The sequence below is a fragment of the Gossypium hirsutum genome, chromosome D05 (genome assembly GCF_007990345.1).
Source record: "Gossypium hirsutum isolate 1008001.06 chromosome D05, Gossypium_hirsutum_v2.1, whole genome shotgun sequence".
Classification (NCBI taxonomy): domain Eukaryota; kingdom Viridiplantae; phylum Streptophyta; class Magnoliopsida; order Malvales; family Malvaceae; genus Gossypium; species Gossypium hirsutum.
The window spans coordinates 34,077,841-34,103,706 of NC_053441.1; the positions used below are offsets into that span (position 1 = coordinate 34,077,841).

Consider the following 25,866-nt stretch of genomic DNA (forward strand, 5'->3'; position numbering starts at 1 on the left):
AATTTAAGAAAAATAAACTAAAAGTGAACCAAGCCTGCAGGAACCTCCCACATAGATGCTTCTGAATGATAAATATATTACAAAATTTGGGTAAATGATAAAATACAATTTTATCAGCTTCAGTCCATCATAAATTTTCATAGTGAAAGACCAATATTTTAAATTACTCATTGCTAAGATCTCTATATATTGCTTTTCCCACTAGAAGTTTTCTGCACTAAAACATCTAAACAGAAGTGACTTAAAGAAGATAAAAATGAAGAAGCAAGTAATTTGTTCGACTGTCTTCCCTCTCCTTTGCATTCTTCTTCTTTTTCTTAGTGTTGAAGCACAGACGTGCAGCCCTAGTGGCAAGATCAAAGGGAAAACCCCTCCACCCGGGCAATGCAACCAGGAAAATGATTCTGATTGTTGCAAGGATGGCAAGTGGTACACGACATACAAATGTTCACCCCCTGTATCAAGCCAAACGAAAGCAACACTGACGCTTAACAGCTTTGAGCCAGATGGAGACGGCGGTGCACCATCTGAATGTGACAACCAGTACCACTCCGATGATGACCCTGTGGTGGCACTTTCTACAGGGTGGTATAACAACGGAAAGAGGTGTTTGAATTATATCAACATCCATGGCAAGGGAAAATCTGTGAGGGCTAAAGTTGTGGATGAATGCGATTCTACTATGGGATGCGATTCGGACCATGATTATCAGCCCCCTTGCCCTAACAACATTGTTGATGCCTCGAAAGCAGTTTGGAAGGCTCTTGGAGTGCCTGAGAGCGACTGGGGCGAGATGGATATCTACTGGTCTGATACTGATTAATCACTTGATCCATGTTTATATTTATAATGTATGTACTAGAGTAAAGATTTCTTGTGCATCTTAGTTAACATTTATGTTACTATTAATGTAAAATTTATGTATATATTATGTATTTTGAGCCGTAAACTATGTTTTAAATCTTCATTATCTGCTGTATCCTTACTTCTTACTTGCGGGTAATATTCATCAATCTTCTCATCCTACGTAAACTAGGTAACATGTTTCTGGTAAGAACTAACACTGCTAGTTCATGGTTGCCTTAATTTATCAAAAAATTTACCTTACTCGGATTTAGTCACCAGGGCTGGACATAGATATGCTTTTCTTTTTCAAGATTTTCATATATTTGAAAAGTCTTTGGAAGATTATATCTTAGTATTTCTGTGCACACATGTACGTTGTATGTAAGATCTAAAGAAAAACGATTAGTGGAGTTTTTGTTTCACCAGCACAGGGTTTTGGGTGAAGGGATTATAGTCGCAGATGTTGATGGATCAGCCTGCTTTCAAAAAACACCATATGTGCCGACAAGCAGTCTCGATGATAATTCAAGAAAGCAACCGAATCAAATATTGAAAGCTGCTATGACCGTGAACAAAGAAAAAAAAAATTTTCTCCTATTTGATAAAGACTGGGAAGAATCAACTAAGGAGAGAATTTACAAATGTGGAGGTTGAACTCTCACCAATCAATCTACGTATCTAGTTTGTTACCAGTCAAAGCTCTTCGTTGAACAACTAAAACTACTCTAAATATTGTCCTCCCTTGGCTTCTTTTGTCCCTTTGCGGCCATATTTGGAAAGTTACAACAATTAAAATAAATTGAACAGTACCATCAAGTAAGTCGTTGTAGTATAGTGGTAAGTATTCCCGCCTGTCACGCGGGTGACCCGGGTTCGATCCCCGGCAACGGCGATTATTTCTTTTTTTTTTAATCTTTCTAGCTTTTTTTAGTGATGCAATCAGATAATCTACTTCCCTAAATGCTTATTTGGAGCCTTTTGGGACAGTGAAAAGCAAGATTGTTAAAGCTGCGGCACTCACGCTTAATTCAGAGTTTTACTTGTAAAATTTTATTTCATGTTTGAACTCTTTCAATTAAGTTTGTTTATGTGATCAACTTCAATCACTGGCGTCTATTAAGCAAGCAACCCTATGCTTCAACAACACTTTGCATCAACAGCCTATGCTTCCACCCCTAGATTAAAAACCAAGTCTCCTAGATCCTTTAATAAGAATCTCAGTTAAAGTTTTTGTTACTATTAATGTAAAAGTCATATATATATATTATGTATTTTGAGTTGTAAATTATGTTATAAATTAATCTTCATCGTTAGCTCTATTCTTACTTCTTATTTGGAGAAATTCTTAGTACTTGAATTTAGATGAGTGCTTGATTTGGTTTGTTTTATAGAGGTGTAAATGATGCACGTGTGCTCGAAAGTTGCTTGAGTTAAATTCGAAAAGAAAATTCAACTTCGATTAAGGGATTATCGAGCCAAACTCAAGTTTGTGCAGCTTGAATTATCAAATGAACTAGGTTTCTTTAGGGTTAATGTACCTAAGAGGTCTCTGTATTATATGGAATGAGTTTGAATTGAAGCTAAAATATGTAAATCAGGTGAACGAGCTTACTTTAATAGAGCTTAAATAGAGTTAAAACTTCTAAAATAGTATTTGATTGAGCAAGAGTGGAGTTTTGAACAACAAATGTCAAGTAGAGCTTGCGCTTCTCATTGTTTGAGTACAGCCCTAGTGTTTTACTCTTGTATATTCAATATTATTTTTTGTTTTTTTCATGAATTTTGAGGATCCTTATAGGATCATCATATGGATCAACATGGTCCATAATTATTGTTTGTAATCAAATGGTCAAGTTTCAACGTACTAAATTACAGTTAAACAGGAAAATTCAAATCCTACTTGGAGTATACAATAGGGGTGGTGATAACACTATTCGTGGAAATCCTAATCTGAGACTAGAGTTTGCCATCCTTTGCAATTTACTTAGGCTTGTTGGGTCTCCTCGTGTATTGGGCCAATTATATGTGCTATCTGATCTTTAAACCAACTTATATAATTTATTCAAACCTAATAAATATATTATGCTATGTCCAAAATATTATTTATTCTTTGTAATTAATTAAATTAAATTAAATTAAATATATTATTTTCTCAATCTAATTTTAATTTCATTGAAGTCATGGCAACTTTATGTTAACACTTTTCTTTTTTTGGCACTTCAGAAGTGTCATTTCAACTTTCATTATGTTAACACTATCGTTCCTTTCGTGAATTGCCATTTAAAATAATTGTCTGACAACCAGAGCCCGACATGTAATCAAAAATAAATGTTTAAAACTTGGGCTGTGAAATTTTGGATTCAAAATTTTCAAAATTTTTTTTTGATTTATTTGGAATTTTTACAAAAATTGATATTTTAATTTTCGTAAAGTGAAACCAAGACTTTGCCGCCAATTCAAGTAAGAATCTTCGAACTTTAGATATGCTTTAGATACTTTTACATTAGTTACTTTAGTACAACTATTTACCTCTAGAGACGGTAGCAAATTAAACATTCTTTAAACTCTGATAAAACTCTAGCTTTAGGATTTTTCATTAAACCTAAGCTCATTCATACAACTTTGAAATTGTAGATAAGATAATAAGTAGGCAAGGTGCACGATGTCATGGTACTCATGCGCGAGGAGCACAAATAATTCCACTTTTGTACAAAACAAGATTCAAACTTGGAAACTAAGGGTAACCTAAGACTTTACCACTGAACCAACAACCTCATTCTTGTTAACAATTAAACAAAGAATATAGATAAACTAGGTGTGACTAGTTAGATATACGGATAAAAATAACAAAAATTTAAGTAGAAGGAAACATATACAAGATCTCAAACACACATCTAGAACACTTAACCATTGAGCCAGATCGATTTACTTTACACAATAAAAAATTCAAATATTAAGAAACTTGGCACGTTACAGATTTTTTTTTTTTAAATTTTAAAGACAACATATTTTAATGTTTATATTTTAGTATTCTATAGTATTATAAATTTAATTTTTATATGATAAAAATTATATAATATACTATAGAAGTAAAAATTGAGTTGGGTTTGGCTCAGTTAGGCTAGTCTTAACTCTTCCATAATTTATATGAGTTAAATTCTTTACCCAAATCTAATTTTCGTGCTTAATATTTGTATATGCAAATATCCAAATTACGGACAAAATTTTAAATTTTGATCTACCATATCTTCTTCCTGCGAATTAAAACACTATTATATGTTGCTGTTTTACCAGCCCATGAGTATAAGTGCCCAGTGATTGAGACAAAAGATTATCATGCTAACGAATTTGCAACTTTCATGGAATGGTGTGATTTTTTAGGTGTTCGTGGCCGACGCAAGAGTATCCAGATGAAACCCCATTTCGGTGGTGTTATTGACCGCCTGTGGCGATTGAACATGGATTTGTAAATAATTAGATCTTTTGAGCATGGATTCCATTTATTTCCTACATTTAGATTTGGATTTTAAACTGTATTAGTTTAATTTTAGACTTGGTAGGTCGATTTTTTATGATTGAGATGAAAATTGATGATTTTGTCATGTTTTTAGGGATTAGTTCAGAGAAATTACAATACCCAATGGGGCATATTGCGACTTTCTGGATAGTTTCGAGAGGAACCAAAATCTTCAGTGGTATCACAATATCCACCTCCTGATATCACAATACCCTTGAAATTTCAAAAGTGATACCCGGTTCCAACTTGGGTCACGATATCCAACTTAGGTCACGTGATACCCAGTTCTAGATATCGCAACCTAAAGCCTCTAAATACTCCAAAACTCTTAAACCTTCTCTTATTTCCCCAAAACATTTATTCTAAACCTTTAAAAACTCTTCCCCCAATTAATTTCTCTCTATTTCCCCTTCAAATTTCCTTCGTGTAACATCCCAGATTTAGCTCAACAAAAATGTAGATATATATCAAAAATAAAGAATTAACTCAATGGTTAGTTATTTAATGTAAAAGCATGAAAGTTAGTTTGAGGTCTCTAGTTTAAGTCTCAACTCTTACAAAATAAATTGATTTATGCAAATTCTCTTCTTTTTTTTGTGGGTTGCCATCCAAGCCTAGTAAACCTAAGCATAAATACAATTTTTTTATCAAAATAATCAGCCTCTGAATCCTTTTTTCTTCTACGTTAGCCGTCCCTAACCTCCTCTCCCTCTCTTTATCTTTACTTTTTTTCTTTTCCCTTTTTCCTACATTGTTCACGTTGTCTACACCTCTCCTTTTACCATCTTATTCTTTTTTTGCATCAAGATTGTACACCATCTCCCTTTACTATATTGCTTCAATTTCCCCCCAAAATAAATTAGCCTTAAATCTGAAATATTGAACTCCAAAATCAATCCCAAACATTGCCAAGAAGGTGTCATTGTCGTTTCTCTCAACTAGTTTGGGTAAGATCTCTTTTCTCCTCAATTTATTGGATAATCTTGTCAATTAACAACTAAAATTTCCAGATTTGGAATTCGGGATATTTTAAATGTTTTTAAAGGTATTTTTCCAGATTTTAATGAGGTCTCAAACCATTTTAAAATTCAGCCCAAATTTCAACCACCATGGGTGGTGGTGCGTACGCATATGTGTAGATTAGGGGGCTGTTTTGTTTCTTGAATATTTCCCTTTTAAATCCAGCCATAATTTGAGTTCTTGAACCATTCTAATCATCTATTAAACACATTCCAATTATGGGGAAACGTTATTGATCATTTGGGCATTCAAAACTCAAAAATCGAGAAGCGTAAGTGCAATTAAGCGTAAAATTAATTGTTGTTTCGACATAGTTGTACGGTAAAGGTTATTGGTTGATTAAGTGAAGGAATTTAATCATTATTAGCTACTTATTTTTAGTATATTATTTAATTAGGTGCTGACCCAAACACCCCGAATCAACCGTAAAGCCGAAGAACGATCGTACGTACAGTTCGCATCGATACATGCTAAGGAATCGAACTAGTTTGAATTCATAAAATAGTTATTAACTTGAACATTTGTTTGAACTCATAAGTGGGTAATTCAGAGTTGGTTAAATGGTAAATTGATTGAATTTATACTAAATTTTGGTTTAGGATTGTATAAAGGTTTATTAAGGAAAATTGGAAGATTCACTAGGATGTTGCGAAAAAGCGAAAAATAAGGTGTAGGTCCTAAACTTGTAAAATTTGTTTGATAATGATAAATTTCATGTTATATTTGATAAATTAGTTTGCTGATAGGTTTAACTTAATAGCCAAAATTTTAGTTTTGTAAATGGTCGAACCATGTGCGTTTCGAGCCTTAAAAGATTGTTGTGTTGGCAACATTACTAGTTTGACTGTATGAACATTTTGCGAAGCTAACAATAGAAACCACGGTATTATAAAAGGGAGTACTTGAAGGTTTTTAACTATTGTTAGGGTAGGTTCGAAATTAAGGTGTCCAATGCGGCCTTCCTGATTCGACCATAACGTCTAGGTCGAGTTTAAGAGGTTACACTTCGATTAATTGATCAATTTCTTCTTTTTTCTTTACTTTACCTTTTGTTAGTTTTCTTCTTTTGCAAGTATCACACCGTTTTGGCTTAGGGAACACGACACTTCTCTATTAAATCCATTCGACTACAACAATCAATACGGTTTAGATTTTCTTTTCATTTATTTATTATTACTTTTTTTCTTATTTCCATTTTAATGTTTTTAATTTACATATTGACTGTTTTCCATTGGATATTGAGTTTATTTTTATTGACTTTAAGTGTGAAAATTAAAAGAATGCCCCCGAGAACGCGTAAATGATCCCGTTCCCACACCGCTTCGATTTTGTCATCAAAATACGATGGTGTTAAATTTGCATAGCAGGAGGCCGCGATTTTTTATCAAACAATTCAGGGACGTACGTTCATCCTTGAACATGATTTTGATCCAACCTCCTCGTTTAATGATGAGATATAGGACAATGTACACTTTCATCGTTCGGATAATTTTTTTATTGATTCCGAAGCAAGCTGCCATTGTACCTGTAGTGCTAGAGTTTTACTCCAATTTAAAAATTGGTCCACACGAGCATGTTCCCAAGTCGTGTGACTCACTATTTATGATTTAGAACCACGCGGATAGAAAACATAGGCATGTGTCAGGCTGTGTGAGCCACACGGGCAAGCACATGGGCATGTGCCAGGCCGTGTGGCATATCAATAGGATTTGGACCTTAGTTTTGAGGCCATGAGTGTTGTCTAACACAAGCACTGACCTCCACAATGTATTTATGATTTGACTTTAATTATATAAGGACTATCTGATGCTCTGACACTGAGATATGAATTATATAAATGCATGTGTAATGATGGCTCTTAATAATACTGATCTGTATTATCTATTTATGAATTGAATTGGAATGACTAAACAGATGTCGTTGATATTTGCAATCTGCATTTGCATAGGTTGGGATATTGTGAAGGAGGAAGTAATCTGCTCTGAATCAGTGGCTAAGCCACAATGCATATATATGAATCTGGTGCTTTGTTGCATTTCAATCTAGCAGCTAGTCTGCATCTCTGTAAACGTGTTAGACAGATACTTTATGGTGTGTAGGGTTTGTAATAGGCCCAATTAGCCCGGGCCTGTTAAATAATATAAAAAACCAAAATATAAATAAAGTCCAAGTATTAGACTGTTCATTTACATAGCCCAATAAAATACCTAGCCCAGCTAACGAAACCCAAACCCAATTACAAACCCAAATACAAGCCCTAGCCCAACTACCATACGACCCAACACCAGAATAGAACCAGAAACCCTAGCCACATATTGCTTTAGTGCCGCAGCAACTAAGAGCCAGTCTCTGCCCTCGCACGTGCACCACCGCTACGTACCACGCCTCCACGCCACGCACCTCCGTACGCCGTACCTACAAATGACACAAAAACAGTGTAGCAAAAAGAAAAATGATGATTGTATTTTTTATTTTGATTTTATTTTCTTTTTTTTTTTGCTATAAAACAAAAGGAAGAGCCTTTGTAAGTTTTTTACACAGATTGTATTAGAAAATTAAAAAAAAATCAATCAAAAGCAAAAGACTAAGTCTTTTGAAGGTGATTTTTCTTTTTTCTTTCAGTTGTTTTCTGGGTTCTTTCTTTCTGGTTTCATTAATCGCATAAAAAAGAAAAGAAAGGAAACAAGGGACTTACCTGGTGGCTGGATCTTCGCTTACTCTGTTGTAATCGGAGTCTGGCGGAGATCGAAAGGCCAGAGAGGGTTGGGTCTCCTAGCAACTGGCAGCTAGGTTTTCGGCCATCTCAAATGGCCTGAGGTCGTCATAGTTCTTTTAATTTTATACATCGTATTAGGGGAGAGACCCGATGACCAACCGGAACAAGATTAGATCCGCGCGTTCATCCCTTGATTTTATCTCTCTACTTCAATTTCATCTGTTATTCTTTTAAATTCACCGTGTTTGTTTTGAGTTCTTTCATTTTGGTCTCTGTCGCTGCGTTGCATTTTGGGAGGCAGAATATTTCCGATATGATCCCCCATGTTTCCTGCGTGCTGCTCCTTGGCCCATCCCTTTATTTTAATTCTGTTTGTTACCTTTTAGATTTGTTTTGATTTTGATCTAGTCCTTGAACTTTACCTTAAATTGCTTTAATATACATTACATTGTAATTTACTATGTGTATTGCTTTACTTATTTATTTTAAATTTTTGTATATAATGTCTATTTTAATATATATATATACCCATTTTATTTAGTTTAATTTATTTCTTATTTTAGGATTTACCTTCAAATTGCTTTATTTTATTTTCTATTTTACTTATTATATCAATTTTTTATAGGTTATTTTAATTCACTATGAAAATTATCTATTCCAAATTATTTTCGTGTATTATTTTTTAATTACTTTATGTATTAAATATTTTAAAATTATCATATATCATTATCTTCATCAAGTATTATCGTTTTTTTAAATTATTATATATATCATTGCTAAAATTTGCGATATTTCTCATATTTATATATATTTCCATGTTTTGAAATTTTGCATTAAAATGTTTTTTATATGGTACCATTTTTTATATATGTGTACAGTTATATTTATTCTATATAATGACTTTCGCATTATTATAACCATTAGCCTTAATTTCTTTAGTTGACATGTTTAATACATATATTTGTTTAAATCTATCTTTATATATATTTAATTTATTTCTTTAAAAAATATACCTATTTTAGTATATTTTAAAGTTCATTTACATATTAACATTTCATATAATATTTTTTTTTACTCCGTTTATTGTAATATACAATTTATTTGATTCTAATTTCCTTTCTTTCCTGCTATTCATTTTCTATATCATAAAACTTGTTATATTTATGCTATTTACCATGGTGTTTCTTTTAAAATTAGCTTTTAATCCATTAGCTTAAGATTGTCAATATGATGCGAGATTATTTTGTTTATTTATATAATTTGTTTATTTATTGTCCATTAGCGAGCATTTTATTTCACAAATTATCATCTCGGGATATACACTATCATTCAATCACATTACATGATTTAAAAGATTATGTTTCATTCAGGCATTAAATCATTCTATTTCGTAAATTTTCAAAATGCTCGGTGTTCACGATTCTCGAGAGAATTATGCCCTAACTTACTGGCTTCAATTATTTTCGATGAATTTAGATAGCCAAGTATTTATTTTATAATAAAACCATATAATTTTGAAATAAAGCCTTTCGGGATTTTAAAATGTTGGATCCTAACTCACTGGATATGACGTTTTACTACCTCGAACTAAGGACTTTTAAAAATAAATGCAGTATTTGTTATTTAAGAATTTTGAAATACTATGGGATGCGATTGGTTCTAGCAGTCTTCTCAATTTTTGAATCGAACGCAAGAGTACCTGGAGCAGATCTGGTCATAAGAAACAAAAAACAAGATTAGTACGTTGCCAGTCCCCGTCAATGGCGCCAAAATTTGATGCGGTCGTTGAAAGCACCAAAAATATCCTATCCCTAGTAAATAATGAAAAAGAATAGTAAAAGGGAAGTAGGGTCAAATCCACAGGGACTGGATTTGCACAATATCTTGTTCTGTGAAATCTCAGACAGAATCTTGCCTAAGAAGCCTGCGTTCCTGAAAATAAAAAAAACAGAATTAAAGGTTTGGATCTGGAAACAAAAAATAAAAAAAACATAATTAAGAATATTGAATCGAAAATTTGAGAAATTAAAAATAGAGTTGAGAGAAAGGAAATTCTTATGGGAGATTCCAGCCTCCAACCACTAGCTCCAAGGATTTAGACTTATGATTTGGTGGAACCTGACTCTAGCCAACAATCGCTTCAGTGGGATTGTCTTATGCTAGATCAACGATTCTCAACTGCGAATCCCACGCCATTTTGTCTCTTGGGCTCGCCAACCTCTGACGCAGTAAGCTAACGAACCGACTGTGCAACCTTCCCAAAACATACAAAGCGGCCGCCTTTGCATACGTTGAAAAGCTTACTTCTTAAGGGACATGGACGGAAGCGTCAGCCCCGTAGTATGGAGAAATGATGAATACTCGTTGAGAAGGCTAAGTACGGATTCTAAGCCTCATGAGCCCTTTTGGGGATTTTTGACAACTTTTGGCTAAATGAGTTTAGTGGCTCATGGTTGTGGTGGAAAAGAAAATAAATAAAATAAAAATGGAGATTTTATAGAAAAGAAATATGAGAAGAACAAAAGCCTAGACTTTTGAGGAGAGAGTGTTTACAGAAAAAAAATAAAAGATGGATCTCTTTTGAGTCATTTCACCCCCTATTTATAGTGTTAGGGGAGATAGTCTAATCCTACTTAAATTCCTAAAAGATAAATACATTTAATTGAAGATAAATAAAGATAAATACAGGATTTAAAAGATTATGTTTCATCCAGGCATTAAAATCTTTCTATTTCGTAAATTTTCAAAATGCTCGGTGTTCATGATTCTCGAGAGAATTTGCCCTAACTCACTGGGCTTCAATTCTTTTTGATGAATTTAGATAGTCAAGTATTTTTTTGTAATAAAATTGTACAGTTTCGAAATAAAGCCTTTTGGGATTACAAAATGTTGGATCCTAACACACTGGATATGACGTTTTGCTACCTCGAACTAAGGATTTTTAAAAATAAAGGCAATATTTGGTATTTAGGAATTTTGGGAAATTGAACCTTAACTTACTGGGTATTGATTTTTCATTTGACCCAAATATCCAAGTATCCTTCTCAAAATGCATAGGTTTTAAAGAGTTAAAAGATAAACTTAATTTTGAATGTTAAAAATGTTGCGCCCTAACTCACTAGGTTTGGCATTTTATTTCTTTGAAATAAGAGTGTCTTATCATGTAATTTAATTTATTCAAAGTTAAAAGGATTGTATTTTGAAATCATTTCAAATTTTTGACACTAAGAAATTAAACAATCAATTTGGTACCAATATTGGGCGTTACGAGGGTGCTAACCCGTCCTCGTGCGTAATTGACTCCCAAACCTATTTTCTCAAAGTTCGTAGACCTATAATCATTTTCAAAGTGGTCTGATCACACCTCAAAAAAAGATCGGTGGCGACTCCAATTTTCATTTTTAAGTCGACTACTAATTTTTGTTTTCAAAAAAATGGTTTCGACAGGGTTGGTTGGGCATTAAACCCCATTAATGATGTGTTGGGATGGTCGGAGATGGTGTGTAGCAGATGGGGCTAGGAAAAACTGCATATGTATCTGATTTGTTCTATACCTAAAACTAGAATTGCTTCTGTTATCTAACTGAATCTTAGGATTTGAGAATTATCTTATAAATCTACTTTAATTGAATGTACATCTTTTATGCATTGGGTTCACAACTCATTTCGTTGTTAATTGGATTTCAGGTGGCTCTCAAGCTTGAATGGGTCGATGTTGCGAGAGCTCAGTCAATCTGATTATCTTTACTTTAAATCTTACCATTAGTAATCTCAGCTTTCTCTGATAGTATGATGTTTGGGAAGATTAAATAGTTAGTTAATTGTTGTGTTAGTTATAAAATGTTGAATGATTTCATTTTGGCTGTGTTTATAAATGCAGTTTTCCTAATACCGACAATGTAACTCACTGGACTTGGTCTGGACGTTTAGGCCGGGTTTAGGGTATTACATGTTGTGCTAGAGTTTTAATCCAATTTAAAAACTGGTACGTATGACCGAGCATACGTCAGGCATGCTAACATTGATATTTCTCGTGCCACAATTTGCAAGTACTATGGCGTACCGTGCCATGAAAGAGACTACCGATTGTCTCTTGACTTGAGTAATTTCACAAATGTTGACACGGATGCCAGTCTTAAAGAATTTCATCCTACTAAAAAGCCTTAAAATAAAAAATGGTCCCCAAACTGTAGCGCTTTTTTGATATATGTACTTCAAACTTTTCCTTTTCTGTCAAAAGTTCTACTTGAACTTTCATTATGTTAACATTATTGGTCCTTCCGTGGATTGTCATTTGAAATAATTGTCTGAGTCAACCAGAGTCTGACACATAATCAAAAACTAAATTAGAGTATGTTTTAGTATGCAAATTGTTTTACAAAAAAATTATTTTTTTATTTAACGTTTTAAAATTATTTTCTTTTAATTTTAAAAACAACATATTTTAATGTTTATACTATAGTATCGTATACTATTATAAATTAAATTTTTATATGAAATAAATTATATAATATATTATAAAACTAAAAGTTGAATAGGGTTTCTGGTCCAGAAATTATTGAGCTAAATTTTTTACCCAAATCTAATTTTGGTGCTTAATATTTTTATATGCACATTTCGGACCAAATTTCAAATTTTGGTCTGCCAATTAAAACAATATTATATAATGCTGCTTTAACTACGAAAGTTATTTTGTCAAGGTTTATATACTTATCGCTCCTTTGGCTCTTTCACCTTGGTTCTTTCCTGTGAACGGAATTTGAGACAGAAATTCTTACACTACTATTGGGACCAGATATTAGGAATATGGTTTTTATATGTGTTGACACAATTTTTGATTGAAAACGGGGTCGACTTGGGTTTTGAAAAATGAAAACGAAAATGGGAGTCGCCACCAGTCTTTTTTGATAAGGTGTGATCGGGCCACCTTAAAAAATGGTTGTTTTAATAAAAATTTTGATTTTATCAAAACGATGATTTTGGTCCACGAAAATCAGAAAACGGGTTTGGGAGTCAGTTACGTACTAGGAAGGATTAGCACCCTCGTAACGCCCAAAAATTGGTACCTAGTTGATTAATTAATGTCTTGATGTCGAAAATTGGAAACTTAAAAGAATTTTAGAATACGATCCTTATTTTGAAAGAAAATTTATAAAATCGAGCCGCTCATTAAAACTTTTTCATTTCAGAAAGAGAAAATGTCACACCCAATGCGTTAGGGTACGGTATCTTACCCCTTCAGAAATGAGCAAGTCTAAACTCGCATAAAAAGTTTATAAGTGTGTTTGATTGTTTAAGTCATATGAAAAAAAATTGTAACCCAATACGTTAAGGTACAATTTCTTCAATCGTTAAACATTGAATATTGCATTTTATTTTGAAAAAAAAATTCTCGTCTCGAGAAATCAACGTATCTTGTCCAATGCATTAGGACACGACGTATTGGATTCTCGGTAATGAGTTTTTTTATTTATGTCTTTTTTATAAAGGAATAATCTCGATTATTTTTTATTCAACAAAGAAAATCGGAACCCAATACGTTAGGGCTCGATTCTCTCGAAAATCTCAAATATCGAGTGTTATTTTTATCTTGAAATTTTTCATTTTTTGGATAAATCCGAGTAAATGAATGTAAAATGATAATAATGATGACAATGCGAATAAAATAATACGAGTAAAATAATAAAAGATAAATAAATAAGATGGCAAATATATAATAAAAAGAAATCAACAAATAAAAGTAAATAAACAAATAAAAATTAAAGCACTTAAGTAAATAATAATAATGAGCATGTAAATAAATTAATTAATTAACACCAAATGAAACAATAATAATGAATAAAATCATATATATAAAAAATATGTATGTATGCTAGAATTATAAAGTATAGAAATATACGTGTGTATAGAAGAGTATGTATGTTTATAAAAACTATATGAAAATGTAAAGCATATAGGTACATGTATATATTTATAAAAAGATGTATATAGATATATAGATTCAAATTGTAAAATATGAAAACATAAAGATAAATATATACATATACATATATATGATAAAATTTATAATTTTAAAGGTATAAATAAGCAATAATAGCAATAATAATTAATAATAGTATAACATCAAGTTTATTACTTAATAGGAAAATAAACAAAATGCAAAAGGACTAAAATAAAACTGAAGACAAGATTCGGGGTCTAAATCTGTAAATAAATTAAAAAGGAAGGACCATATTGAATACGCGAATAACAAGGAGGGACTGGAAGGGAAATTTTCCCTTCTCCTCCAAAACGCACAACTTCAAAGGACCAAATTTAAACAAAGCCGAAATTATAGGGCCACATTTAAAAACACAATAAAAATAAAAAGGACTGAAATTGAACCAACAAAATATGCGGGAGGACTGCGGGCATAAATAACCCAACAAATGAAAACACGCAGATCCTCCTGGTAATGGGTCGGGTCGCCCGCGGGTTGCGCAAAACGGACCCGTTTTGGTGCTAAAACACTCAGACGAAACGACGTCGTTTCGTTCTGTCCGTTTAAAACAATTTTTTTCTTCTAAAATTTCATTCTTTCAGCCTTTTTAACAAAAAATTTCAGAGAAACAAAAAAAAGAAAAAAAACTCAGCCACCCCCTTTTCTTGGTCGAACGGCCCACCACCGGCTCCACCACGCGCGGTGGTCAGACGCACTGAACGGTCGCCTTTGTACCCCGTTCTCGACCCCCACTTAAGATCTACCCTTTGAACCCCGAAAAGTAAAAAAAGAAGGGGTTTTTCATACCCCTTTCAGTCCGATTCCAACGCCGAAAATAGTCTCCGGCGACGGGCTTTCGAGACAGGTGAATATCTTTTTTTCTTTTCCCTTTCATTTTGTTTTTTTATTTCAAAGAATAGTAACAAATAAAAAAAATAGAAAGTAGAAACAAAATAACAAGAACAGCGAAAAAAAGAACTTTGGAATCAACCTCTTTGCTTTTTCTTTGATCTGCTTTTCTTTGTTTTTTATTCACTTTTTTGTAAAAAAAAGGAAGAAGAAAATTACAAGGTTGATATCCAGGCTTTTTATAGCCAAATAGATACAACATTTTTCTATTGTTTTTTTTCATTTTTTCTGCTATCTATATTGCTCCTGTTAGGCTTACTTTGTTTGCAGATGACTGTGGCAAGTGGGCGGTGACAGAGGAGGTGATGGGATGGGGTAGCCTACAAACGGCGTCGGCGCTGGGTGTCAGAAAGGCTAGGGTTTCAGACTGAAACCCTAGTTTGACTCTTGGCACTTGGGCTTGGGTCTGTTGGGTTGTTTTGCAATTAGGCTTGGTTGTTTGTTTAATTTTGTAATTGGCCTGGGCGAAATTGGGCTTCTACAGCTGCCCCTCTTTGCTCGTTGTCGTGTAACGAGAACGGAGCAAAGACTAAGAAAGACCAATTTTGCCCGGTCTCTTCGAATCTTGACTTCTTGGTGCGTTTCTTCTTCAGGTAGCCTTCTCGCCGTCCACTGTGTCTTGTTGCTTCGATCCACTCCACTGCACTTCAAAAAGATCCGACTTGTAGCTTCAATCTGCATGCGGCGCAACTTCAAGGGGACCAGATTCGTGGTTTTAGTCTACTCCACTGCAACGTCAGGGAGATAAGACTTGTATTTCAACCTGCTCCACCGCAACTTCAGGGGGATAAGGTTTGATGTGATAAGATCTAATTCGACCTACTGCAACTTCAGAGGTATATGATTCATCGTTTTAATCCGCTCCACTACAACTTCAGGGAGATGAGATTAGTAGCTTCAATAATGTCTGACGCGTTCCGCTCTACTGCAACTTCAGAGATATAAGATCCATTATTTTGATCTGCTCCACTACTGCTTAGGGAGACAGGATCTACAATCTTCGATCTACTTCATTGCCAAATACAGGAAGACAAGATCTGCTATATTCGATCTACTCCGCTGCCAAATACAGGAAGACAAGATCTTCTATCTTCGATATACTCCACTGCCCAAATACAGGAAGACAAGATCTTCTATCTTCGATCCACTCCACTGCCAAATACAGGAAGATAAGATCTTCTATCTTTGATCTACTTCACTGCCAAATACAGGAAGATAAGATCTGCTATCTTCGATCTCCTCCGCTGCCAAATATAAGAAGACAAAATTTGCTATCTTCGATCTCCTCCGCTGCCAAATACAGGAAGACAAGATCTGCTATCTACGATCTCCTCCACTACCAAATACAGGGAGACAAGATCTGCTATCTTCGATCTACTCCGCTGCCAAATATAGGAAGACAAGATCTGCTATCTTCGATCTCCTTCGCTGCCAAATACAGGAAGACAAGATATTCTATCTTCGATCTACTTCGCTGCCAAATACAGGAAGACAAGATCTGCTATCTTCGATCCATTCTGCTGCCAAATACAAGAAGACAAGATCTGCTTTCTTCGATCTCCTCCGCTGCCAAATACAGGAAGACAAGATCTGCTATATTCGATCTCCTCTGCTGCCAAATACAGGAAGACAAGATCTGCTATCTTCGATCTACTCCGCTGCCAAATACAAGAAGACAAGATCTTTTTTCTTCGATCTACTCCATTGCCAAATACAGGAAGACAAGATCTGCTATCTTCGATCTACTCCGCTACCAAATACAGGAAGACAAGATCTGCTTTCTTTGATCTACTCCTCTACCAAATACAGGAAGACAATATCTGCTTTCTTCGATCTACTCTGCTGCCAAATACAGGAAGACTAGATCTGCATCTTTTAGTCCATTCCTCTGTAATTTCTGAGAGATAGGACTTGATATGACGGCTTCAATTCATCCCACTGCAACTTCAGGGGTATGAGTAACTTCATTAATATGCTCTCTGGGGAACATGACCTATAAAGTTCATTTTATGAACCTACTTATGCCTAATTACTAGGATGTTATGATCAGAACGAATCAAATGCTCCTAACTAGGTGTGTATGAATGGTATTTGCATGAATGCAGGATGTCATGAGAATGATCCCTTTTTAATGTTAGGGTTGTCATTGCTCGTTATTCAATAAGGTTTTATTACCAACATGTCAGAATGCTATCTTGCTCGGCTGGTAACACTCATCTCTTACTTAGCCAGATTGCCCCCTACTATAATCTTCAGAGTTGAATCCGTTGTAATCTTCAAGGTTAAGTCCACGATAATTTTGGGACATAAAATTTGAGCCATCTTCCTCCCACTGAGTATAAGATCTGACTTTTCTCAATCCTCTCCCACTTAATTCAGGGATACAGGATCTGAATCTCTTTGGTCTTCTACACCATTCCCCAGGTGTCGTACCAAATGTTTATGCACGATTGTGAAACTTTCTCTTCCAAAAGCCTCTTTTTATCACTCGGTGATCATTGCTCGTTTGTTCATTGAAGTTTTGTCACCAACTCGACATTTTGTCGTTTTGTTCAATCCATGCTTGGACAACAAAATTCGAATGGATAGTCTTAATTTAGACTTTTCCTTCTTAGACATTTCACCCTTTAAACTTGGTGTGTTCTAAAAAATAGTCCTATTTTAGGTTCCTGTATTATTTAGAAGCTTTCAGAGTAATATGCAAAACTCCTTTTGCTTGAATATTCAGTCCATTAATCGTTATTTCAATGAAAAATGCTTGAAAAATATTATCAAAATGGACAAGATGAAATTTTATTGAGAATAAGGCTCAAAATGAATAAATTAATCAAAATAACAATTTTGCTAAGATATGAACTGAATAAGATGAAAAGGGTTATCACAATGGACAAGATGAAATTTTATTGAGAACAAAGCTCGAAATGAATAAATTAATCAAGATAGCAAATTTTGCTAAGATAAGATGAAAAAGATTATCACAATGGATAAGATGAAATTTTATTGAGAGCATAGCTCGAAATGAATAAATTAATTAATATAGCAAATTTTGCTAAGATACGAAATGAATAAGATGAAAACAGGTGCCCCAGATATTGCAGCATGAGCTTCTCTGCATGAGTTTCTTAAAGACTCTTTTGAACTTGATATGTGTTTAGAAGTCCTAGAAGACTTTGTTGATGCCCCAAGATGCATCGTATCACCTTCTTGCTAATTCAGGGAGGACAAGGCCACCGCATGCCCCACTTTTGATCAAATTTGAATTGCCCATTCTTGGGTTTTCAATTCAAAACCCCTTTGGTCTCAAGGCGCCCTTTGTGGGTTTTCACCTTGGCCTCTCCTTTTTTCATTTTCTTCTTTTCTTTTTTCTTTTTTCTTTTTTTTCATTTTTTTCATTTTTCATTTCTTTTTTTTTCTTTTTCTTCTCATTTTTTTGAAAACTCTTTGATTGAATTCGAACTCGTAGGATCAGGTAAATCCTCGTTATTCAAACTCGCAGGATCAGGTAAATCCTTGCTATCCTTTCTGGTCAAAATTAACGCTTCTCTAGATAAAGCCTTTTACATAAGGTCTTTTCAGTTTGACATCCTCTTTCTTCTAAAGTCCTTTTTGTATGGGGAGGATTTTCTTCAATGTTAGGTCCCCTTCACGGAACTCTCTAAGGTGAACATTCTTTGGTGAGCTCACGTCTCTTTTTTTGGTGCATTTGACTAAGACAGATAACTTTGAACATTTTTCTTCAATCAGGATCTGATCCAACACTCGGAGGGAAGGAATCTTGACCTCAATGAGCAAAACTACGATAAGCCAATGCGTTGCCCCGGTAGTAGTTTTTCCTCTTTTTTTGTTTTGTTTTTTCTCCCGCTACACCGTGCATTTTAGGGCGAAACATGTTAACCTTGAACAGACTGCAAACTTCTAACATCTTGCCGTTGTTCAATTTTAGTGCATTGTCAAATATGCTCCTTTTTGGTATTTCATACTGACATATGATTTTTCAAGAATTCACAGACTGTTGACTTTGTGACATTGGCATATGAAGCAGCTTCTGTCTACTTAGTGAGGTAATTGATGACCATAAAGATAACCGTCAAAAACCTTAAGTGAGATCGACCTTATGACATCTGTGCCCCACATAGAGAAAGGTAATGGCTTCCATTGATTCTGTGTAAAGTAGGATCTTATTCTCCCGTCCTTAACAAATCAGGAGATAAGCTACAGTCTCAGTTATCTCCAAAGTTTTGAAGTTTAATCTAGGCACATATCCTGCTCAAAAGGAGGTTCTGAGTCAATAGCAATGTCGCTCATATCATTGATATCTGGAGACCTGTTATAGGACGAAAGTAGATCTAAAGAATAAAAGAATCTAAGAATATTTATTTGTATAGTATGATTATGAATGATATGGAAACAATAAAAGAATGTTTGCTCAGAGTGAGAAACAAAGATGCATTTTATTGAAATAAAGATGTTGGGCATAAGCCTGTCTCACAAAAGGATTCTTATTGCCCCTAGGCTTAGAGCAATAAGCGTATTTTGGACATTACTCCGAATTAGCTCTAAAAAGTACAGGGATCCTCTCCACGCTCCCATTGTTCAAAATACTCCCAAGTGTGTAAGGGCAAATGCTTGATTCTTCCTCGGGTCACTCTTCGGGTACTGTATTAATACTTTGATAGCCAGCGATTACGACCTTCGGTTGGCCCACAGTGACCGATTTTGAATACCCTTTTTTATACAAGCTCAGGTTGCTCACTTCATTTTCTTTGATATTTGGGGTTGATCTTTTAACAACTTCCCCCGCATTTATCTTCCCACTTCTTATGGCATTTTCAATCATCTCACCAAACATTATCATATCTGAGAAGCTCATGGTAGCGCTTCCCAACATGTGGTTAATGAATGGAGCTTTCAGTGTGTTGATGAAAAGCACCTTTTTTCTAGAAGAGGTGGTTGGACTTATGTCGCTACCTCTCTCCATCTTTGGGCATATTGCCTGAAGCTCTCACTTTGCTTCTTTTCCATGTTCTGTAGTGTAGTTCTGTCATGTGCCATGTCTGTCACGTGACCATATTGCTTCATAAAAGCTTGTGCCAAGTCCTTCCATAAGTGGATATTGGTACGACTCAACTAGTTGTACCATTTGGCAGTCGATCTAATCAGACTATCTTGGAAGCAATGAATTAATAGTTGATCATTATCAACGTATCCTGTCATTTTTCGATAGAACATCGTGATGTGAGCTTCAGGACAACTAGTCCCATTATATTTTTCGAATTCTGGAGCTTTGAATTTTGGTGGGAGTACTAGATTTGGGACCAAACTTAGATCCTTGGCATCGTTCCCACAAGGGTAATCAACATTCTCCATTGCTTTGATTTTTTCTTCCAACCACCTATACCGATCTTCAAGTTGTTTTGGCAGTTCTACCCTTGCTTTTTCTATTTCTACCATTTCATCTAAATCAGAAACTGCAGGATTGGTTGGATCACTCATTGGATTGGAACCTGAGCCTATCGGGAAGTTCATCGGTGCTGAGGCACCGACTTGGCATTGGGGTCTAATATGATCACGCGCTCCATGTGGACACATATCCGGTCATGTTTGGGTGTTCGCTGGGGCAAAAATAAGGCCCTCCTGATCAACTCCCGAATTGATTACAGGTCTCTTTCCTTTATTAGCCAATAATTGTGCCAGTTGGCTCATAATTCTTTGGGATTCTAGTGCGTCTTGTTGGATCTTTTCTAGTTGTTCTTGCATCTGGGCTTGCATCTGTTCTTGCAATTGCTCTAATCTCTCCAACCTTTGGTCCATTTCTCTAGTCTTTGCTTGGATATCGTAAGGGTATATTTGGTTGGTTGGTTTTCCAGGTTAGCTGAAATAATTTTACTCGTTTAGACTCTTTCAATGGATTTTAATGCATGTAATGCAATGTAATGCAAATGCATGAAATGATTGTCTAAAGAGACGTTGATTCTGATTCAATTACATTTAGGAAACTTTTCTAGAAAGCAAATTCCATTACATAAAACGGATACATGTACGGCCTCACCCTCATATTCCAAGAAACAACATCGGTCTTTTTCTTCATCTGCATGTTTGAGGTAATCTCGCCAATAGATGCCATTGCTAGCTCATTCTCTTGATCTTGGTCGCGATCCATCATCTGCCCATCTTCAATAGGCTCGTCAGCTTGTCGAAGGCTTTTGGACAATCGTCTCGAACCCTTAGGCCACGAAGTAAAGATCACGAACTCTTCCATCGCCCTTCTTGTGTTTCTTAGAATATATTTGGGAAGTCGTATTGTTTTCCACTTTATCCAGGAATCCGTATTCCATGAAAAGCTTTCTAATTTAGTAATCAGACTTAAATCAATATCTATTTCCTAAGATGCAGATGCGATGCAATCATAATCAAAGCACAATAAGAGGGGTTAGTACAAACATAAACAAGGAAAACAGAAAGTACCTAATCGGGTGATTACTAGGGGTTTGGAGTGGCTCTATCTAGGCTAAGTTCCTAAGTCCACTATATGAGTTTTGGCTCTAAAGATAAGGTACCCGAACCAGCAGATTCCTCAATCTTCTCCCATTATAGGCTCATACCGACCGAGTTCGGTTCAGGGGAATACATTTCCCTATGGCTACACGGAGATGAAAATCTCACGAAGACATAGGTACGGATGTATCCCGAAAGTGATTCACTATCCTGCATGGAGGTGAAAACCTCACGAAGGACTAGTTTCTCACTCCCACTTAAAAGGACAAGACTAAACAGTCTCATGCAAAATGATGCCAAAATATACAAATCAATTTCCAATAATCATGCAAACAAGCGCAAAGAAAAGATCGTAATTTTTCAAATCAAATTTTCAGTTTTCGACAATAAGACAGAAACAATCAATTTTACGGCTTGACTCTCTAAAATCGTCCCCAGTGGAGTCGCCAAGCTGTTGACACCATTTTTGATTGAAAACGGGGTCGACTTGGGTTTTGAAAAATGAAAACGAAAATGGGAGTCGCCACCAATCTTTTTTGATAAGGTGTGCTCGGGCCACCTTAAAAAATGGTTGTTTTAATAAAAATTTTGATTTTATCAAAATGATGATTTTGGTCCACGAAAATCAGAGAACGGGTTCGGGAGTCGGTTACGTTCGAGGAAGGATTAGCACCCTCGTAACGCCCAAAAATTGGTACCTAGTTGATTAATTAATGTCTTGATGTCGAAAATTGAGAACTTAAAAGAATTTTAGAATACGATCCTTATTTTGAAAGAAAATTTATAAAAATTGAGCCGCTCATTAAGACTTTTTCATTTCAGAAAGAGAAAATGTCACACCCAATGCGTTAGGGTACGGTATCTTACCCCTTTAGAAATCAGCAAGTCTAAACTCGCATAAAAAGTTTATAAGAGTGTTTGATTGTTTAAGTCATATGAAAAAAAATTGCAACCCAATACGTTAAGGTACAATTTCTTCAATTGTTAAACATTGAATATTGCATTTTATTTTGAAAAAAAAATTCTCGTCTCGAGAAATCAACGTATCATGTCCAATGCATTAGGACATGACGTATTGGATTCTCGGTAATGAGTTTTTTTATTTATGTCTTTTTTATAAAGGAATAATCTTGATTATTTTTTATTCAACAAAGAAAATCGGAACCCAATACGTTAGGGCTCGATTCTCTCGAAAATCTCAAATATCGAGTGTTATTTTTATCTTGAAATTTTCCATTTTTTGGATAAATTCGAGTAAATGAATGTAAAATGATAATAATGATGACAATGCGAATAAAATAATACGAGCAAAATAATAAAAGATAAATAAATAAGATGAAAAATATATAATAAAAAGAAATCAACAAATAAAAATTAAAGCACTTAAGTAAATAATAATAATGAGCATGTAAATAAATAAAGAAATTAACACCAAATGAAACAATAATAATGAATAAAATCATATATACAAAAAATATGTATGTATGCTAGAATTATAAAGTATAGAAATATACGTGTGTATAAAAGAGTATGTATGTTTATAAAAATTATATGAAAATGTAAAGCATATAGGTACATGTATATTGCTCCTGTTTTATTATTTTTTTTCATTTTTTCTGCTATCTATATTGCTCCTATTTTGCTTGCTTTGTTTGCAGATGACTGTGGCAAGTAGGCGGCGACAGAGGAGGTGATGGGATCGGGTAGCCTGCAGACGGCGTCGGCGCTGGGTGTCAGAAAGGCTAGGGTTTCAGACTAAAACCCTAGTTTGACTCTTAGCACTTGGGCTTGGGTCTGTTGGGTTGTTTTGCAATTGGGCTTGGTTGTTTGTTTAATTTTGTAATTGGCCCGGGTGGAATTAGGCTTCTACAATATGTATATATATTTAAAGATATTGTAAAGAAGTATACGTGTAATGTATGTATAGAAAATAATTTTCATTGCAAAACTCTTATTGGAAAATGAAAAGATAAGTGTAACCATCTTCAAATCCTTCCAATTTAGGCATCAGCCAGTAAAATGATTTGGTGACAAGTATAATCTAAAGCCCCTTTGATCTTCATCAACAAATAGTTGCCATAAGAAATTTAAGAAAAATAAACTAAAAGTGAACCAAACCTGTAGGAACCTCCCACATAGATGCTTCTGAATGATAAATATATTACAAAATTTGGGTAAATGATAAAATACAATTTTATCAGCTTCAGTCCATCATAAATTTTCATAGTGAATGACCAGAATTTTAAATTACTCATTGCTAAGATCTCTATATATTTCTTTCCCATTTGAAGTTTTCTGCACTAAAACATTAAAACAGAAGTGACTTAAAGAAGATAAAAATGAAGAAGCAAGTAATTTGTTCGACTGTCTTCCCTCTCCTTTGCATTCTTCTTCTTTTTCTTAGTGTTGAAGCACAGACGTGCAGCCCTAGTGGCAAGATCAAAGGGAAAACCCCTCCACCAGGGCAATGCAACCAGGAAAATGATTTTGATTGTTGCAAGAATGGCAAGTGGTACACGACATACAAATGTTCACCCCCTTTATCAAGCCAAACGAAAGCAACACTGATGCTTAACAGCTTTGAGCCAGATGGAGATGGTGGTGCACCATCTGAATGTGACAACCAGTACCACTCCGATGATGACCCTGTGGTGTGGCATTTTCTACAGGGTGGTATAACTACGGGAAGAGGTGTTTGAATTATATCAACATCCATGGCAATGGAAAATCTGTGAGGGCTAAAGTTGTGGATGAATGCAATTCTACTATGGAATGCGATTCGGACCATGATTATCTGCCCCCTTGCCCTAACAACATTTTTGATGCCTCGAAAGCAGTTTGGAAGGCTCTTGGAGTGCCTGAGAGAGACTGGGGTGTGATGAATATCTACTGGTTTGATACTGATTAATCACTTGATCCATATTTATATTCATAATGGATGTACTAGAATAAAGATTTCTTGTGCGTCTTAGTTATCATTTATGTTACTATTAATGTAAAATATATGTATATATTATGTATTTTGAGCCGTAAACTATGTTTTAAATCTTCATTATCTGTTCTATCCTTACTTCTTAATTGGAGAAATTCTTAGTTGATTCTCAAATCAGATGAGTGTTGGATTTGGTACGCGTTCGATAGGGGTATAAACAAGGCCCTTGTGCTCGCATGTTATTCGAAAGAAATTCGAAATCGTTTCAAGCATGCGCAGCTTGAGTTATCAAGTGAGCCATGTTTGAGTACCTTATTACTTGATTTGAGCAGCTCGCAAGCTTGATCGAGTTTTTTTATTAAAAATACATTTTCAATATTTTTAATATTAGATTACTATGTCGTATACGAAACGGGTTCAAATTTAAGCTCGAATATGTAAATACTTTTTCTAACCAAGCTTAAATAGTTTGATTTTACCACAAGCCGAGTTGGAGCGTCTAGAATAATATTCGACCAAATTGGAGCCATATTTCAAGCAATGAATTTTGAGTAGAGCTCCAGCATGAATAATCTCAACAACCAGGGAGCTTATATCCATAAATCAAATGGCATATGGGTATAAAGTTCATTGTCTTTTTAACTGTTACTCTTCCATGTTTTCATAGGTCATGACTTGCGGGTAATATTCATCAATCTTCTCATCCTACGAGAACTAGGTAACATGTTTCTGGTAAGAACTAACACTGCTAGTTCATGGTTGCCTTAATTTATCAAAAAAAAATTTAGGTGTATATTATGGGTTAGTATTTGGTACATTGGCAAAATATTTTTTTTATTCCACAAGCAACCTTAAAAAATTGTTATGTGTTTCTTTTTTTAAAAATGTTTTTTTTAAGTATTTTATTATATTCTTGTAGGACATTTGTCAACCCCTAACCTTACAGGCGGAGTCTAAAATCTCTAGTCGCAGTGTATCAAATATTTCCCCTCCTATTTTTCCACAACTTTTCCAAATTTAGTAAATAAACATCTAATAAATACATTCCATAAAACATATATACATTTTAATTTCAACCTAAAAGGTAATAGAAAAATACAAATATAATCAATATTCAAAGTCCACTTTTGTTCCTTCCATTTTATGCATGTATGCAAGCCTATAAATAGCATTAATGTGAAACAACACAAAGAATTATAAATCAAATAATTGGAAGTTTAAGGTTTTTTAACCTGTTTTTTCCTATTTTAAATTTTTTTCTTAGTTTTACTTTATATCTTTTAATCGTATTTCACATGATTTGTTATAACATCATATTTTTCTCTGATTTTTTACATTAAGATTATGGAAGGGAATCATTCATTAATGATTTGAAGAATGAATTCAATGAGAGTCACTACACCAAAATAGGTCTTTAGCGGCGTTTTTTTAGGCCTTTAGCGGCGCTTTTT

General features: G+C 34.4%; 1 non-coding gene and 1 pseudogene across 1 annotated transcript; both read left to right on the top strand.

Annotated features, from left to right (window-relative positions):
• LOC121203271 (uncharacterized) lies at positions 1 to 24,391 on the top strand (annotated as a pseudogene).
• TRNAD-GUC (transfer RNA aspartic acid (anticodon GUC)) lies at positions 1,667 to 1,738 on the top strand. The gene has a single exon. It is a non-coding gene; the product is annotated as a tRNA-Asp (tRNA).
• Positions 24,392 to 25,866: the final 1,475 nt, after the last annotated feature.